The 17538-nt window shown below is 43.9% G+C and overlaps 1 protein-coding gene across 3 annotated transcripts in view; it reads left to right on the plus strand.

Annotated features, from left to right (window-relative positions):
- Positions 1 to 17538, plus strand: part of KCTD1 (potassium channel tetramerization domain containing 1) — a 179857-nt gene that overhangs the window by 113698 nt on the left and 48621 nt on the right. The gene's annotated exons all lie outside the window — the stretch shown is intronic.

Raw genomic sequence — 17538 nt, forward strand, 5'->3', positions numbered from 1 at the left:
CTCCCGAAAAAGTTCATCCTCCTCATTTTAAGGTGGAAGAAGGTTTTTAGCAACATGGGGCAGCCGGCCTATGCAGGAACACTCTAGTGCAGCGGCCCACACTTCCAGCCTTTGGGAAATTAAAACAGGGGCGATGCCAGCCGGACACTGAGATGTTGAAATGTTGTGCTAGTTCAAAGTGGGGACTGTTGTCATCCATCTCAGTATTTAGTGCCAGCCAGGGTGGAGTCGATGTTTATAGGCATCAGTGGAAAGTTAATCATCTTACAGTTTCTTGTTCGAGACGTACTAAACACTTTAGAGCTAAAATAGGGAAGTGGCTGACACCATCTTTCCGGGAGTGACTTTTTAGTTTTCAGTTGTTTGGGTTCTAATTTGTCATATTTTTCTCATCCCTTATCCTTCGTATCATTTTTAAAATATGTGTGAATTAAGGTCAATGAGCATCTGTGTCGACTCCCACCCCAAACGGAATCTCCGAGTTATCTTCATATAGATCTTGAAGAGGTAGTAATTTTAGCCTAAGTGGCAATTAAAAAAGCGAGATTATACTTAATAACCTCCACAGGGGTACCTGAGGTCTTCTGTTTGGGAATCTTCACAAATGCTGTTCGTCATCAATAATTTAGGTGGGATATCGTCTGACTTCCGTTTAGTTTTTACAAGGTGACAGAGGACTCCAGGTGTCTCTCGGGAGATGGCAGGGAGAAAATAGCTGGGCACATACATCCACTGAAGCCATGCTTTCCAGATGTTTCTCAGCTGTGAGCCCCTCATCCCGAGCCTCAGTTTCCTTTTGGGGGAAACAACCACAGTCCAGTTCTTTTTCAGCTCTGGGTTCAGTTTGTTATTGAAATATTAATATGCAGGGTCTGTCTTAGAGCTGCTAACTCAAATATGATCCTGTGTTACGAGATTAACATTAATTTAGTTAAGTGTATTGTCAGATTTGACATGGAGGACATAGTCATGCTAATTAGAACAGGTACAGTGAATAGGCTGCTGCTGGAGCTGTCTCATTAAGACTGAATTGAATTGATTTTGATGCCTTTTTACAGATTTTTAAATTAAGAGGAATAAATGACAGCAGTTGGCTCCGAATCTATAGACTTTTGCCTAGAACCACTGTAGTCCCTTTCCACGATTATTTTTTACACTTCAAGTATGCTAGTTTCTTGCCACCTACTATCTCCTTTATTATCATCCACCTAAATTACATTAGTGCAACTGAATATAGCTTAATACAGTTTTGGAGTCAATGCTTAATTTGTTTAGCATTTTAATTTCCATATACCAACTGTATAAACAGGATATCAAGTACATTATTAGCAGATAAAATAATTCCAATGATAAGATTTATTTTGAGTCTTTGTGTATATAAATGGTTGAGTAAATATTAATATCTAAGTCATCTCCTCTAACTAGGACTAGTCAGGCCAGGACGCTAAGGGTAGTTTTTGTTGACTTCAGTTGATTTACCTTCTAGTGTAGGCTTTCCAGGAGAAAGCCAGCAGATTTCAAATGTAAAGTTTCAGAATTCTTCCAATTTTAGTATATGTGCTGCCGAAACGAGCACTAAAGTTTCAGAATCCTTTCTACTTGTTTCCTCAAAAAACACTTTTCCAAGTAATACTGGACTGCGCTAGAAATTAGGAATTAGTAATATGTTAATTACTCACGTACCAGAGTCTCATCTGGCTTATTTGTCGTGCATCAGAGCTACAGGAAGGAGTCTCCAAGGGCACTTACACTTAGATGGGGGAATCTTTATGCAGTCGCTCTCCAAGGCCATGGTCAGAGTCAGGAGCTTCTGAAGACGGGGGAAAAGGAGTACTCCTGAGATTCAATATCATTGTCAGGAAAATTTTTATTCATCAAGTGTCTTCATCAAGATAGACGTTGTACTTGAAGAGATTTGAGAAGTAAAAGGAATAACTGCTTATTCTTGATGCTTGGTTATACCAGAAGTTCCTTGATGCACATTACGTATATCACGTGATGTGTATTATCTTTGCTGAGTTTCCGACTCTGGGTATTTGTGCGGCACTGCCCACTGCCTCGTGTAAAGTCAGCTGCGATTTCACAGTGAGTTCAGAACCAGTGGGAAATAGCAAATAAGAAGGCTTAGAGGAGCAGTGTATTTTGTAAGTATCCCTTAAACATGATCGATTTAAAAAGAACTGTTGTCACTTGTAACATCTTTAAAACTATTTTAAAAACAATAGCTTACATATTATTTTTGGTTGTATTCCAGGAACTAGGCAAGTACGTGTCATTAACATTCTACTTTTTATGTGAATTGTGGATTTTTCACAGTAACGATGATGTTAATACCATCTGAAAGATGGAGAAACTGAGGCACTGAGGCCTGAATCACACAGTAGGCATGTGGCATATCCGGGACTGAAGCCCAGCCCTTAGGCATGGAGCTCATGACTCTGTTCTGCCTCCATATCCCATTGGTAAAATGTTAGTGATGTTTTTCTATGTAGAATTTAGAAGGAGTAGCTGTCAGTTCCTTTTTTTTTTTTTTTTTTTTTTAGGAGTTTATTTATTTATTTGACAGAGAGAGAGAGATCACAAGTAGGCAGAGAGGCAGGCAGAGAGAGAAGGGGAAGCAGGCTCCCCACCAAGCAGAGAGCCCAATGCAGGGCTCGATCCCAGGATCCTGAGATCATGACCTGAGCCGAAGGCAGAGGCTTAACCCACTGAGCCACCCAGGCGCCACTAGCTGTCAGTTCTTGAGATTATACCATAAAATAGTTTGCTTCACTTAAAAACGCTATTGCTTCTATTACAGAATAAATGTCCACCTAGGTTATGCTTAACGCCTCTGTAGTCTCGGTGTCGAAAAGACGTGTGGTTGCTATGCTCTGTTACTTCAAGCATTCCACCTCCTCCAACGCCAAGTTCATTTTCTGTTTCCCTTTCTTCTCCTGTTCTCTCTTTGAAAGTGGTTTCCAACACTTGACACGGTTATAGGAGAACAGAGAAAAAAGTCTGTGTGAACAAAGGAGAAAGATGGGGGGGGCCTGTGGTGTCCCCACCTTTTTTTGCATTTTCTCCTTGGAATTCAGTATTCTGTTCTTCAGCAGATGTTTATGTAGTGCCTGCTGAATGCCCCGCTCTGTGCTCGAGACCGACATAAAGTACATACAAGCCAGTTCTTGTCCCCTCAGCCTGCAATCTGGTGGATTCCCAAGGGGGATTCCGAGCACATTTCATTTGCGGAAAGTGCTTGATGGGACTTGCTGGGCTTTGGCTCTGGGGTCCTGGTCTGCCCCACCCCACCTGCCCCGGTGTGTCCCTCAGAGCTGATCCAGAGTCAGCCAGCCCCAGTGGCCGGCCACCTTCTTACCATTTTGCAAACCTTGACAAACAACCGCCAACCCCGAGCTGCCTCTGTTCTTCACTGGGTGGGGGGTGGGGTGGGAGTGGGTGGGTGGGGTGTGTGTGTGAGGGGGTTCCTGTATGGTGTGACAGCATCAGGCTTCTGTATTGGGAAGTAATGTGCATTTATTTGCACAAAATTCCTGTCACCTCATTAGTGCTCCATGTTGCCTTAATGAAAATGTGTGCCTACTGAAGCCATGAGATTGTGGGTTTTGTTTATTTTTTCTGGGAGGGGTGGGAGGGGTAGGTCACAAATCAGAAAGTGTTTGAGGGCCACGGCCCCAAAGGAAAAACCATTGAGGTCGTTTATTGGAAGATCAGAGCACTCAATTACAACTTGCTGTCATCATCAGGACTGTTGATTCCTTTTCTACTATGTGCAAAAAAAAAGTATTCCATTTGGTACTGTGAGGAGTTGATTGGAAAAATAACCGAGTAGTGCTTACCCCATTTCATTTTGACGAGATCCGTAGGCTTTCAGCTGACAGCTGTGATCCTCCAGAGGGTGTATGGGCCAGAACTATTTATCTGTGAGCCCATATATCCGTGCACTTTCTCTCCAGGTGAAGGATCTATATGGTTCTCTAAAACTTGGGCTTCAGCCCCACAATCTTTGCAAGGAAGCAATACAGAGAGGGATGCTGCGGGGGTGTTCTAGAGAAGAGCAAAGCAAATGGCAAAGCCTGGAGAACCTTTAAACTCCTCTTCCCAAACAAACAAACAAAAACAACCCTCTTCCCAAACCTCCCTCACAGCTATCTACATAGAGGGACCCGTTAAGATCCTAGTTGGAATAAACAAGAGAATAAACAAGAGGGGCAAGCATCAGAGACTGATCTCCCGAGTGGATGAGTGGGATTGGGAAATTAGGGAAAACCAGTCCTGTCCAGTCTGATCCCCCGAGGACACAGGCTTTTCCCTTCTTGCCCATGTCCCTCCTGCATCCCTGTGTCCTTTCTCACTTTCTGCCCCTTTTTCTGTTCCTTCCTACTCGCCTGTATCTTCTCAGTCTGTCCTCTGTCCCTGCCCGGCTTCTCTACCCTTGACTGCTTTTCTTGCTAGATGAACCTCCCATTTACCCACCTTGCTCTGCCACCTCTATGGTTGTCCGGGCATTCCGTACTGTGTCTTGTGGTTAAATAAGCATCTAATAAAATTAAGCGGGGGCTCTTAAGAATACCAAAGGCATTCTGCTACGTGGTTTCCTTCCCACTGGCGGATATGCTCGGTGGAGTGCCGTCTGCTGCCACAGGCAAATGAAGGGCCTGTTTTCAGAGTCTGATCCAAGTCCTGGTGGGTCAGACACTACCAGATTGCCCCAGACGGGGAGACAGCACATTCGAGTCGAGAGAACACAGGCTGAGCTCCCAGAACATTTTGCTTCTAACTTTAAATCAGCTGCTTTTTTTTTTTTTTTTAAACCTTGGGCAGTTCATCTACATATTCCTGCCTCAGTTTTCCTTCTTTGCAGAAGACAGTATTGGCCTTACCCTCCTCTGTCGCTGGACCTCTTGGAAGGCTGTGAGTTTTGATTGTCCCTAAGGCCTTCGGAATTCTGGGATCTAGTAGGTAATTTCTGTGTATACATAGGGCAGCATGTAAATTCCAGGTATGATTTTTTTTTTTCTAATGCATTTCTATTTTTGTACCAAACTTTTCTTGCCAGTCAGGTTGATCTTTTAAAAAGTTGGGTGGTTGTTGTTGTTACTTTTTTTTTTTTTTTTTTTTTTTTACTCTTGTTGGTATTTATTTTAAGATACTTCTCCAAGAACACAGATGTCTCCTTTACGGCGTGAAAATTGTAAAGAATAGCTCATTGCAGTAAAGTAGCGAGGAGGATGACTGTTTGGCTGCTGTCTTTACTGCTCATTCGCCTCCTTGCTCATCTGTGTTTTCAATGCTATCTTCTCTCCCATCTGCTCCTGAGCAGGAAGTTTCATCAGCCGAGGTACCCTCAGAAATAACCCGAGACGGGAGTGCGCTGGGCTCATTCCAGGCCTGGTGTCAGCTGTGGGAGCTTTTGCCACCACCCCCCTCCCCCGGCTTGGCTGCCAGCAGACCCAGCATCAGCCAGGTCCCCAAGGAGCAGAACCAGAGTACCCCCACTGAGTCACCCCGGCTCCCACTAGCCGCTCAGAGTCATGTGATAAGCACCCGGACGACCGAGGCACCCTCAGGAGAGTCTGTGCATCTTTTCACTGCGGAGATTGCACCCAGCCCCAGATCTCACCCGGAAGCAGCCTTTTGGGCAAAGGGCTAGGTCTCTGGCACGCCTGTCGGCGCCACACCCCACCTGTTGGTTCCGGCGTGGGAAGACCAAGACTGCTTCCCTCCATCGCCCCCTACTCGTTTTTTTTAATCACCCGATACGTCTTTTTTGAAAAGTTGACACTGATACTGCCTCTAAGAGGCTGTTACTTTATTAAAAAGCATCCATTTTATATCACTAACACAAGTTTTTTTCTATTCTGGAGGGGGATCTCAAGCTGCTTTGTGACAGCTCTCGTAATTTAGAACAATGCAAGATATAAATAAATAAACAGCATTCCCATTACATGGTGTCGAGTGAACAATGTCTGAAGTAGGCATTCTGTTCATTAAGCACCCTGTTTTATTATTTCCTCCTGTCGGTGAGGCAAATAAAAAACTGTAGTGATTAAAATTTAATCTTCCGGGGCCACCTGGGTGGCTCAGTCGGTTAAGTGTCTGGCTTCAGCTCAGGTCATGATCTCAGGGTCCTGGGATTGAGTCCCACATCAGGCTCTCTACTGGGCCTTCTCTCTCTCTGCCTACTTGTGAGTTCTATCTGTCAAATAAATAAATAAAATCTTTTAAAATAAATAAATTTTAAAAAATAAGCTTTCATCTTCCTCGTCAGTTAGAGAAAATGCTGTGACTGTGAAGGAACCTCTCTATGCTGGCTTCTTTTTTTTTTGTTTTCTTTTGCATTCATGCCTTTGGAATCCCTTTCATTTGACGGCCAGTTCTTGATTTCAGAAAAGATTGGAATTCCAATTCCGACCTCCTAAAATGCCAGTAGCTTCCATTAGAGATTTGAATCTCTGTAGTTGATATATATTTTTTTAAGTTACAGAATAGTCAAAAAATCAAGACTGGAAAAAGCATTATAGACCACCTGGTCCAACGGTGTACATTGTCAGTGGGAAGACTGAGGCGACATGATGCGGCTTGCCAGCGCCTCAAAACTCGGCAGTGACGGGCTCCGGCTGTAGCTTAAGCCACACCTTTGTCCCCTCTTCTGAAGAACGCTGGGTTTAGAAACCGCAGTCAGTGTCAGTACTGCCAGACATCCTACAGGAGTTCCCGCTTTTAAAAAATAATTGGGTCAAAAGTTGCTCTGATCCTTGTCACGTGGCACGGCTAAGCATTTGTATGTGTTATTTAACAGTAATGTATTCTGGATTCATATCAAGAGAAGTGCAGTCCTTGCTGTCCCAAAGTACCACTTGCCCCTAAAAGGGTTTGCTTAAGAGTGTCAGTAAGTAGTTCTTAGAGGATTTATTGTTTTTTAAAATATTTATTTATTTATTTGAAAGATAGAGCGAGAGGGGCGCCTGGGGGGTTCAGTCAGTTAAGTGTCTGCCTTCTGCTCAGGTCATGATTCCAGGGTCCTGGAATCAAGCCCCGTGTCAGGCTCCCTGCTCAGCCTGCTTCTCCCTCTTCCTGCGCCACTCCCCCTGCTTGTGCTTTTTTTTTTTTTTTTTAGATTTTATTTATTTATTTATGTATTTGACACAGAAAGAGAGAGGGAGGGAGAGCAACAAAGAGCAGGCACAAGCAGGGGGAATGGCAAGGGAAGAAGCAGACTCCCCACCGAGCAGGGAGCCTGATGCAGGGCTCCATCCCAGGACCCTGGGATCATGACCTGAGCTGAAGGCAGAGGCTTAACCCACTGAGCCACCCAGGCACCTTGCTTGTGCTCTCTTGCTCACTCATTCTTGCTCTACCTCAAATAAAGACATAAAATCTTGAAAAATAATAAAATAAAATAAAATAAATATTGAAAGATAGAGTGAAGATGGAGAGTGAACACAAGCAGGAGGAGTAGCAGAGGCAGAGGGAGAAGCAGACTCTCTACTGAACATGGAGCCTCACATGGGGTTTGATCCCAGGACCCCAAGATCATGACCTGAGCCGAAGGGAGATGCTCAGCTGACCGAGCCACTGGGGTGCCCCTGTTTTTTAAAGATAATCCATTTATTGGAGAGAGAGAGAGAGAGCAAGCGAGCGAGTGCAGGCGAATGAGGGGAGGGGCAAAGGTGGAGAATCTAAAGAGACTTCACACTGCACGTAGAGCCAGCCGTACAGGGGGCTTGATCTCACAACCCATGAGATCATGACCTGAGCCAAAACCCAGAGTTGGATGTTTAACTTACTGAGCTACCCAGGCGCCCCACTTCCGCCCACTGCTCGCCCCCCTCCGCAATTCTGAGAGCATTTAAAGCATGATTTGATTTAAAATTTTTTATTCACCTGCAGATCTCTTGTCTTCAGGAACTCCCTGTGCATGTGGCTAGTTCCCAAGGAAGACTGTCAACTCCCTGGGAAATTCAGTCCCACCTTGTCCTAGCCACACTCCAAACAGAACAGCCCCCCAACATTTTCTGTATGAATGAGCGTTTGAGCAAATGAACCTTTTGAAACATCTGCTTTGTACGTTAGAGAGTTAGAGTAGGCCAGTATATTTGAAAGCTGTGTATAATTTTTTATTTTTTAGCACACGGAGCTCAAGCAAATAGCCATCTAAGAATCTTAAGAGGAGGTTCTCAGGGATGCAGTTAAGGTTCGAAGGAACACATTTAGCTTTTGACACTGCCAGACAGGGAATTTTTATGACCATATCCAAGAAGTCAGTAAGTGAAGTTTACTGTCTGTTTAGAGGCAGAGGTGTCCCGTAGTCAAGATCTAGGACTAGCAGTTAGAGGAGTAAAATGCCGGTTCCCTGTGGTGGAGAAATACAGCGTCTGTGGGGGTGGGGGAAGGAGTCCACACGCCGGGCCAGCTGGCTCCTGCCTTCTGCATGACCACTGACGGTCCTCCTAACCCTCCAGCCAGTTGTGTTCATTTCAGAACAGACCAAGTGGAAGGACGTGGATGGAGCAGGGTAAATCTGTCCCTTCGCTCGGGAACGCCAGACTGTGGAGAGCCTAGTAACAGAGAGTGGGAACCTTATCCTGCTATGCAGTGGCTAGTGTGTAAAATACCGCCGTAAATTCATTACTAGATAATTATAGGCTAAACCACTTGACCCCACAGTCAACTTCCTTCTTTGTGAAATGGTGATAATACTTAACATTGTGCAGAGGTTTCTGATTTCGGACTAGAGGGCCGTCCATGAGCATTAGATACAGTGTCATTGCCAACCCCTGCTGCTGTCTGTGTTCTCCTTCCAAGAGAGCGCGTGCAGGACACCAATCTGGAAACGGGGAGGTGTGCCTGGACAGCTTTTATCGTCTTGCCTTTGCTGTGTTTTAGATCTGGGAATGGAGGGGACCGGGGAAGGGGAAAGATGACCCGATAGTCCCCGAGAGTGTGGAAACCATACGCTCTTGTCCCGTTCTTTCAGGATCCAACTAAATAGACTTCTGTGTCAGCTAAATATGAGCTTACCATGACCTGAGGCCCATTTAATTTTCTGTTCCGCACATTTCCTCCCTGGCAAGAAAATAAAGGGAAGGGAAGCATTATCCCAAACTTCAGTTCCATTTCTGTATTTCTTCATTCAGTCGTTTTTCAAAAATGTCAAAAGAATAAGAATCCTGATTATGAAGGTAAAATATAGCAGTATGCCAAGAGCATGTACTAATTTATTTAATTTGAATTTTTTTTCTTTTTAAAAATAGCTTTTTAAAAAATGCCAGGAGTAATAAATGTTCAATGCCACAAAGCACAAGAGAATAAAAACAAAAATAAAATTTGCCTGTCACATCAGCTAGTCCTGACCCCTACTAATATTTTGATGTGTTTAATTCCAGAGTTTTTTATTGAATATACAAATATCTTTGAAAAAAAAACCTTTCCCTGTAGAACTGTTCCATAACCTGCTTTTCACTTTAATGCTGTATTTTATTTTTTTTTAATTAGTAACATCCATAGTTGAGCTGTACTGTGTCTTCTAAAATAACGCTGATGTCTTAAGTATATTTAAAAATATCTCAGAGATCCTCTCTGCCTGCCTTCTCTGCCTACTTGTGATCTCTCTCTCTCTCTGTGTCAAATAAATAAGTAAAAAAAAATTTTTTTTTTAAAAGGGGAGGGCACCTGGGTGGCTCAGTGGGTTAAGTCTCTGCCTTCAGCTCAGGTCATGATCTCAGGGTCTTGGGATCAAGCCCCATATAGGACTCTTTGCTCAGAGGGGAGCCTGCTTCCCTCTCTGCCTGCCTCTCTGCCTTCTTGTGATCTCTCTCTCTCAAATAAATAAATAAAATGTTTCTTTTTTTTTAAAATCCAAGATATCTAATTTAAAAAGTAGTCCAACTCTTTTTGCACAGCAAAATTCTATCAAAATGGTTTCTTTTTTCGAGTTACTTTCCTTTCGCGGGGAAAAGGAAGTAGGGACATTTTGGCAAATAGTTGTTCTTTTCGTGGTCCCAGTTTGGTAATCTAATAAGGGAGCTTCTCAGATACCTATTCCATTTGAAAAACAACAACAACAACAACAAAAAGGCACGTTGAGGGTACACACTGCATCTTGAGGGTACACACTGCATCTTGGGCCGACAGGATGCACTGAAATAGAGAAACATTAGTAGCCCCTCCTCTTGGCCAACAGCAAGGAGAGTAACATTTTGCTATTTCAGATTAAGAAGCAACTGCAGATTAGTTTAACACAGTTGCTAGTCATTTTGAAACAACTTGGAAGCCTCCTATGTTTGCTTTCTAAGTTTTGTTTGTTTGTTTTTTCTTTTCTTAGATTTTATTTAAATCACAAGTAGGCAGAGAGAGAAAGGGGGAAGCAGGCTCCCCACTGAGCAGAGAGTCCCATGCGGGGCTCAATCCCAGGACCCTGAGACCATGACCTGAGTTGAAGGCAGAGGCTTAACCCACTGAGCCACCCAGGGACCCCTGTTTTTGTTTTTGTTTTTAATCTGTGAAATTAAGATTTTAATCTGAAAAGGAAAATCCATACAGTTCAAGTGCCATTTCATTTCATGGACATGTCGTAATGATTTCATTCTCTACTTCCTTTCACACACCTGGCCAAAGCACATAGCTGGCATTTCTGTTTTGTCCTTCTCTATTTTCCTTCTTTCTTGTCGGCACCTCACCAGGTAATCCTTCTATCAATGCAAAATGCTGTCTTTTTCACCCACAGATCTTACCTCTTCAGCTATTTTTAAAGTTCTCCATAGTTCTCAGTAGGTCCGTAGCTGTCTTCTCTGTCCATTGGCTTACTGCTCTGTGAGATTTCATTTTTCATGTGCAGAAGGAAAGAAATGTCCTTCATCCTTCTCTGTACCAAGCACTGGATTGTACACCTTCACAAACAAGTCTCATGTGCTGCAGGCTTGATCTCTCTGTAGGGTGGGAAGATTCAACCCTGTCTTAGAGATGAGGAAACTGGCGTCTGATAGGTTTGGAAACTTCTCCAAGATCACACAAAGGGTAAGGCTGAGTTCGAAGCAGGTTCAGATTCCAAAACCAGGGCTCTTTCTCCTGTACCCATAGGATGTCCTGTGGAGGAAACTTTTCCAGCTATACAAAGTTTTGAAAGTTGTCTTACCTTAAGAACATGTTTTCCTTTACTACTTTTGGGCAGAAATCTTTCTTCAGCATATTATACAGACTTTCCACTCTAAGCTAGTTTTGGCATTTGATTTGGGGGTGATACAATTTTGGGTGACTTTTATAAGTACATATTGTCCCATGGGCTAGAAAACCAGTGACCACACACACGTGTTTTAAATGCATGGATTAAGGGGCGCCTGGGTGGCTCAGTGGGTTAAAGCCTCTGCCTTCAGCTCAGGTCATGGTCCCAGGGTTCTGGGATTGAGCCCCGCTTCAGGCTCTCTGCTTAGCAGGGAGCCTTCTTCCCCCACTCTCTGCCTGCCTCTTTGCCTACTTGTGATCTCTGTCTGTCAGATAAATAAAATCTTTAAATACATGGATTAAGACTTAAGTAGGTACTATGAGTGTGAAGGGGGCTCCTTCGATAAAGTCAATGGAAGATTTGATGTCAAATTTGGATGTCCTGAAGGCTTTGGTGCCTAATTCTCAGGTGTCTTCAGAGACTGACAGAAACTGTCCCCTACATAAGGTATATGTACAATACTCATTGATTTTAAAGCACTGCAGGGCCTTTTTAATTTTATTTATTTACTTAAACTCAGGTGAAATTGTAAGACTTTTTTCTCTCTCTTCAGTGTCACTCTGCTATTTAGTTAAAGTCTGTAGAAACCACGAGCTTGATACGTGCTCGGAGCCCAGTTAAGTATTACCTGAATGAATGAAGAAACAATGAGCTCTCTCACAAAAAATATGTTGACATTACGGTTAGGAAGGAGTCTTTTTATACAATTAAGTAACTGTGGTCAGTATAGTGATGTTTTCCCACAGGAACCCTTACTGTGAGTCCAATGGGACTGTGTCAGTTCTAAAGTAACATTCCCAAGGCAACCATAGATTTCCATCCAAGGAACTAGCAGGGTCCATGCCTAAGATACTGTGATCACAGTTCACATACCCTAAACAGTTGGCCAACTGTCAGAAAATAGAATTAATGGGAACACTCCAGTCTCCGGGAATTCCATACAGTATAGATGCTCCTTGAGTCTGTGTGTGTATGTGATACAAATACATATATTTTTAAACCCAGGTCGAAATTTGTGGAAAAGCTATGATTTATCTTATATTCCTTCATCCCTCTGTTAAATGCTATGAATTACAACATCAAATAATAAAAGTAAGTATTTTACTATTGACATGCTTTTCTAGAAACATCCCCTAAGAAACCTGTTTCTTTCCCCAGTGAAAGAGGCAATGTAGTCCAACCTGGTAGTGAAACGTGACCTAAGACAGGAGCATACATTTTTAACAAATAAAGTCATTCAAACTTCCAGTTTAAACTTCAGCTCATTTGTTCTAGGCAGTGCCCCTGGGGCTCCTGTTTGAACAGTGCTCAGCTAAGTTAGATTTAGAAGGCAAATTTTTCATTAGCTTCTTTTGAAAGATGCCTGAAGTCAAATCCCTTGAAGGACTCTCCTACCGAAAAATCATTGCTGCTCTGCTGGGTAGGTGAGGTGGATGATTAAGCTGAGGAATCCTCACACTGAAAGCAGCTAGGAAATGGAAGTTTTAAAAGTAAACTGATCAACGTACCTGGAAAATCCGTATGGGATAGAAATAGGGGAAAGAGGAATTTGAAAGAAAATTTCAGATGGCTCTTCCATGTCTGAGTACTGGAGTTAGACTGATGTATCCTGTGAGAGGAAATAATGAACATGTTTTTAGCTTTTAAAAAAAAGGCGATATTGGGCACTGGGTGGCTCAGTTGGTTAAGCGACTGCCTTCGGCTCAGGTCATGATTTCAGAGTCCCGGTATCAAGTCCCACATTGGGCTCCCTGTTCAGCAGGAAGTCTGCTTCCCCCTCTGACCCTCTTCCCTCTCTTTCTCTCTCACTCTCTCTGAAATAAAAAAAATTAAATTAAAAAGGCAGTATTTCACAGAAATTTACACGAGCATTTGAACAGTAAGTTGTTTTGATTGAAGTTTTTCCAGGATTATTTTTGGTTTATTCTCTTTCTGAATGAAACTGAGAATAAAGTGAATAAATCTTAAGTGCCCACATGTGTACAACTATGGGACCTCCCAGATACAGATTTAGAACTTGTCTAGTAGTCCCAAAGGCTCCTTCTTACCCCTCTCAGTCAGTAAGCCTCCCCCCGCCCCGCCGGCACACCCAGGTGGCCAGTGTTCTGAGCTGTATCTTCACAGATTCATTTTGTGGTCTGTAGCTTCCTGTGAGTGGAATCATACAGAGCGTGCCCTGGTGCCTTTTCTCCATGCACTCTCTGTGAGAGCCATAAATGTTGCGTTTTCCTCACTGCATGGCTGTTAATTTCATTTATTTTCATAAAATCAGTCAAAAGAGAGAAATAGTGCTGTGAGGTCCTAAGCTGTACTATATTCCCTTCTGCAGTAACTGCCTTTCCATGTAAACATGCGGGGGGGGGGGGGGGTGCCACGCTGGCTAAGTCTGTGGGACATGCGACTCCATCTTGGGGTTGTAAGTTTGAGCCCCACGTTGGGTGTGGAGATTACTTAAAAATATAATCTTTAAAGACTTACTTTCTTAAGTAAATAAACATACTTGATAAGTTCAAGTCTGTTGTGATTTGGGCTTCCACATATTAAGAAAAATTCAAGCAAGATTTACTGTGCTGTCTGGTGGGATGTGGCTATGTGGCTATATCCATTACAATTTAAATTAATACAATTTAAAATTCAGTTCTTCAGTTCTGTTAGCCACACTCAAATGCTCAAAATAGTCACATGTCACTAGTGGCCACCTTACTGAATGGAGGAGATCTAGAATGTTTCCATTGTGGTAGAAAGCCCTGTTGGATGGCGCTGTTGAGAAAGCTGGCTGTTAGCGGTCTTCCTCTGCCCTTTTCCCCTTTGCAGACATAAGGATGTTGTAGTGACTTTAATTTTTCTCACTTGAGTTAACATTTAATTCTGTGGTTCTCAGACCATCATCTTATAAGCTTCTGTTTCCTAGATTGTCCCTCCAGGCCTTGGGGGGAAAAATAAATGGGAGAATTGTTAAACCTGCTGCACTTTTAATTTCTAGAAGGTTCCATGCCCCAACATTGGGGCCTTGGCATTATCACTTGAAAACCTCCTCCTAGCATCCCACTGTGGGTTGATTTCTCATCTATCAGATCTTAGCTTAGACTGGCTTTGGCTTCAGGAGACCTTCCCCAACTGTCCTCCCAGCCCCCAAGCCTGGGTTACATGTCTCCTCAATTCAGCTTGCATACTGACCTGTCCGTGCCCCACCCCCCACCCCCCTTCTGGTAGCAGCTGCTTGGTTCTTGGCTTCTGTCCACACTGAACAAGCCCGGTGAGGTCAGGCACCATCCTGTCACGTTCAGTGTTGCATATCTGTCTCTGGTACAGTGCCTGGCTCTTGGGAGAGGGTAGCAAATACTGTGGAAGGAGAGAACAATGTGCTGCACACCGAAGGGCCTGAAACCATGTAGCTTCATGGTAGGGTTCCTCTCTCCCAGGTAGAGAGAAGGGTCTATTCCATATGGGAGTTGCTCTGAGACAGCTTTCTGTCCGGGCCTCTTAGAGAATACGCATCAGTACGCACATTTGCGCCCTTCCTGGTTGAAGTGTTTGGTTTGCCTTTCATCGGAAATCACAGTAAAAAGACATCCAGACTGAGAGGATGCTGGGTGAGCAATCAGAGAGAAAGGCAGATGGGGAAGTGGAGCTGCAAAATGGTCATAATACGGTAGAAAATTCTGCATCTGTCAGTGGGCAGCTGTTCTTGGCATCACCGGCCACGTCCCTCCAAGCCAGATGATCTCACGGGGAGGCAGCCGTGTAAGGAAAGGAAGGGTATCCTGTCAGGATAGGTGACAGAAAACTCTAGCTTGAAATATGAGGAACTTGGTTTTCCCACGTAACGAGACATCTCGAGAGAGGCTCAGGGTTGGTCGAGTGGGTGTGTCAACAACGTCCCCGAGAACCTGGGTTTTTTCCAGCTCAGCTTGGGCTCTGGCTTCCTCCCGAGACTGCTAGGAAGGTGGCACCCCTTCTGGAAGCTCGGGGTCGAAAGAAAGAAGAGAAAGCCATAGGCGAGGAAGGGGGTTGTCAGAATGTGTACGATGACGCCTCGGAGTAGAGGCTGGGTATCTGCTGTAAAGGCTGAGACGGCGTGCCCCAGATATCCTTCCTCCATTCCAGCCTATGGATTTTCCAAGTTCTTTCCGTCTCCCTTAGACTGAAAAGTGCCTTAGAAGCCATCTAACTCAGGGGGCACACACAGACCAGGGAAGGCTCCCAGAGTGAGAAAGAGGACGAAGGGGAGGACGAAGCGGCAGACAGTCCTGCCAGAGTCTGGCCTGAGCCCCCTTCCTGGTCCTTCAGGGTTCATTCCCCTCCCCAATCCCCCGCTGCCCCGCCGCTGAAGAAAACACTGGCTTAATTTTAAATTTAGCAATATCCATACATTCATGATTTACAATGTAAATGCTATATATTCTGGGAAATCTGGGATCCTTCAACCGATCAGTTATGCTTTCATTTTTTTTCTCCTTCTATATAGACCTGGCAGTATTGGAGCTGTGCTGAATGAGGTCACAGTCTAACTACAGTATTAACCCTGCAAATCTGTTCGTTTTCGCCTGAGCACCCTCAGGCGGGATACAGAATGTGTCCAATTGAAAAACTATTACAGACACTGCAGTGCCGTGATGGGATGAATTGTAACGGGGCAGGGGACACGGAGTGGGGGAGGGGGGGCTGTCTGTAGCCAGGTAGGGAGAAGCTCTTAGAAGTAGAGGCTTTGGGATTGCATTTTTAAAGGAAGAATGTTGCTCTTTGTCATTTGAATTCTAAAGTGCTAACTTTTAGTATTTTCAAACCCGAACTGTTTGATATTTTCTACCAACCGTGTTTTTGTTTCTTGTTTTTTTCCCCCATCCAGTGCCTCTTCACATTCTCTCCTCGGTGTGCTACAAATATCCGTTTATGCGTTTTTTAATATCCCTTTGCATTATTAAAAATACGTAGGAACGTATAAAGAATAGTATAGTCAACACCCACAAATCGACCACCCCATTTAAGAAATAAAACGTAAACTCTTGTCCTGTGACTGTTTCTGGACCCTGTTTAATCCAGCGTGGAGCAGAGCACAACACAGATGGTCAGAGTTGTGTGTGAAGGCCCCGTCCCGCCCCATTCACGGTAGCTCAGGGTTTCAGGAAGCTCGTGCATTCAGTCTTGCCTGGACATGTGGTTAATGCTAAGTAGTCTAACAGTTGTGCCCCAGGTAACTCCTAGAGCTGTTTCAGGTCATAAAATCTCTGATGTTTTGCAAATTTATATTTTATCGTGCTGGGTTTTATGCACAAAAACTAGATGACTTCCCTTTTATAATCTCCATCAAAGGCCTTTTTCAAAACCCCATTAGCATGCCTTCTCACTGACTTCGTCATGCATTGTTTGCATGTTCGAAAACAGTTTTGGGCCAAATGATAAATCTGAGAGTATTGTTGTGGCAGTCGTCTTGCAGAACTCGGACGTAAATGCTAGTTTAGCTTACTCCTCAATTGCGGGCTGGAAATATTTGACCCCTTCCTGGAGTGCCAGGGACCGGACTTGACTTGTCTGTGGTTTGGTCTCTTATTTAAAAGCAATTGACCATGTTTGGATAGTATTTGAAACATTTATATTGTATCCATGGAAAGGATGTGATATTTTATTTCCTCGAGAGGATGCTTCCTTCAGCATGCTCTTGCGCCTACCCCGGGATGTCCTCTGTGTGCTCTTCTCCTTACCCCGCACCCCTGCCCGTGGGACGGCTCCATCCGCACCTGCCCCGGGAGCTTGATCTCTTCAAGAAATCGGGCGTAGAGAAGAGCAACTTGCTCGTGACTCCCAAGCACGTATTTAACCACTGAAGGGTACAGTCTTTCCAGAATGTCCCCAGACCCACAGTGTTACACAGAGAGAGAAGCAGAGAACAAATGGGTAGCGTGTGTGGGGTTTTTTTTTGTTTTTTTTTTTTAATCTCTTGACGGATGAACTCGTGGTGCCTGTGCACAAGGTTGCTTTCAGAATGTGTGCTGATGGCCAAGCCAGTCCCAGCCTCCTCTTCCTGGTTGGAAAAATAGAAATCAAGGAAAATGTTTTGCAGAACACAAGTGCTGAAAGGTCTGTATTTATCTCAACTGCCTAGCAGTAAGTTTCCAGAGAGAAAGATAAAGCATCTGTATTTTATTTAGGCGTGGGTTGTTTCCAGCGTTGATTGTCTTTTCATTTGGAGTGAGTCGTAGCTCTCCACGTGCCATTTACCAGTTGTTAAATGCGAGAGTTCATTAGTGAGATAAGCCATCATAGAGCTCAGGATGATTGGAAATGAACATTAGTTCCCCTCCTTGACTCTGAGC

The sequence above is a fragment of the Mustela lutreola genome, chromosome 11 (assembly GCF_030435805.1).
Source record: "Mustela lutreola isolate mMusLut2 chromosome 11, mMusLut2.pri, whole genome shotgun sequence".
In the NCBI taxonomy this organism is placed as follows: Eukaryota; Metazoa; Chordata; class Mammalia; order Carnivora; family Mustelidae; genus Mustela; species Mustela lutreola.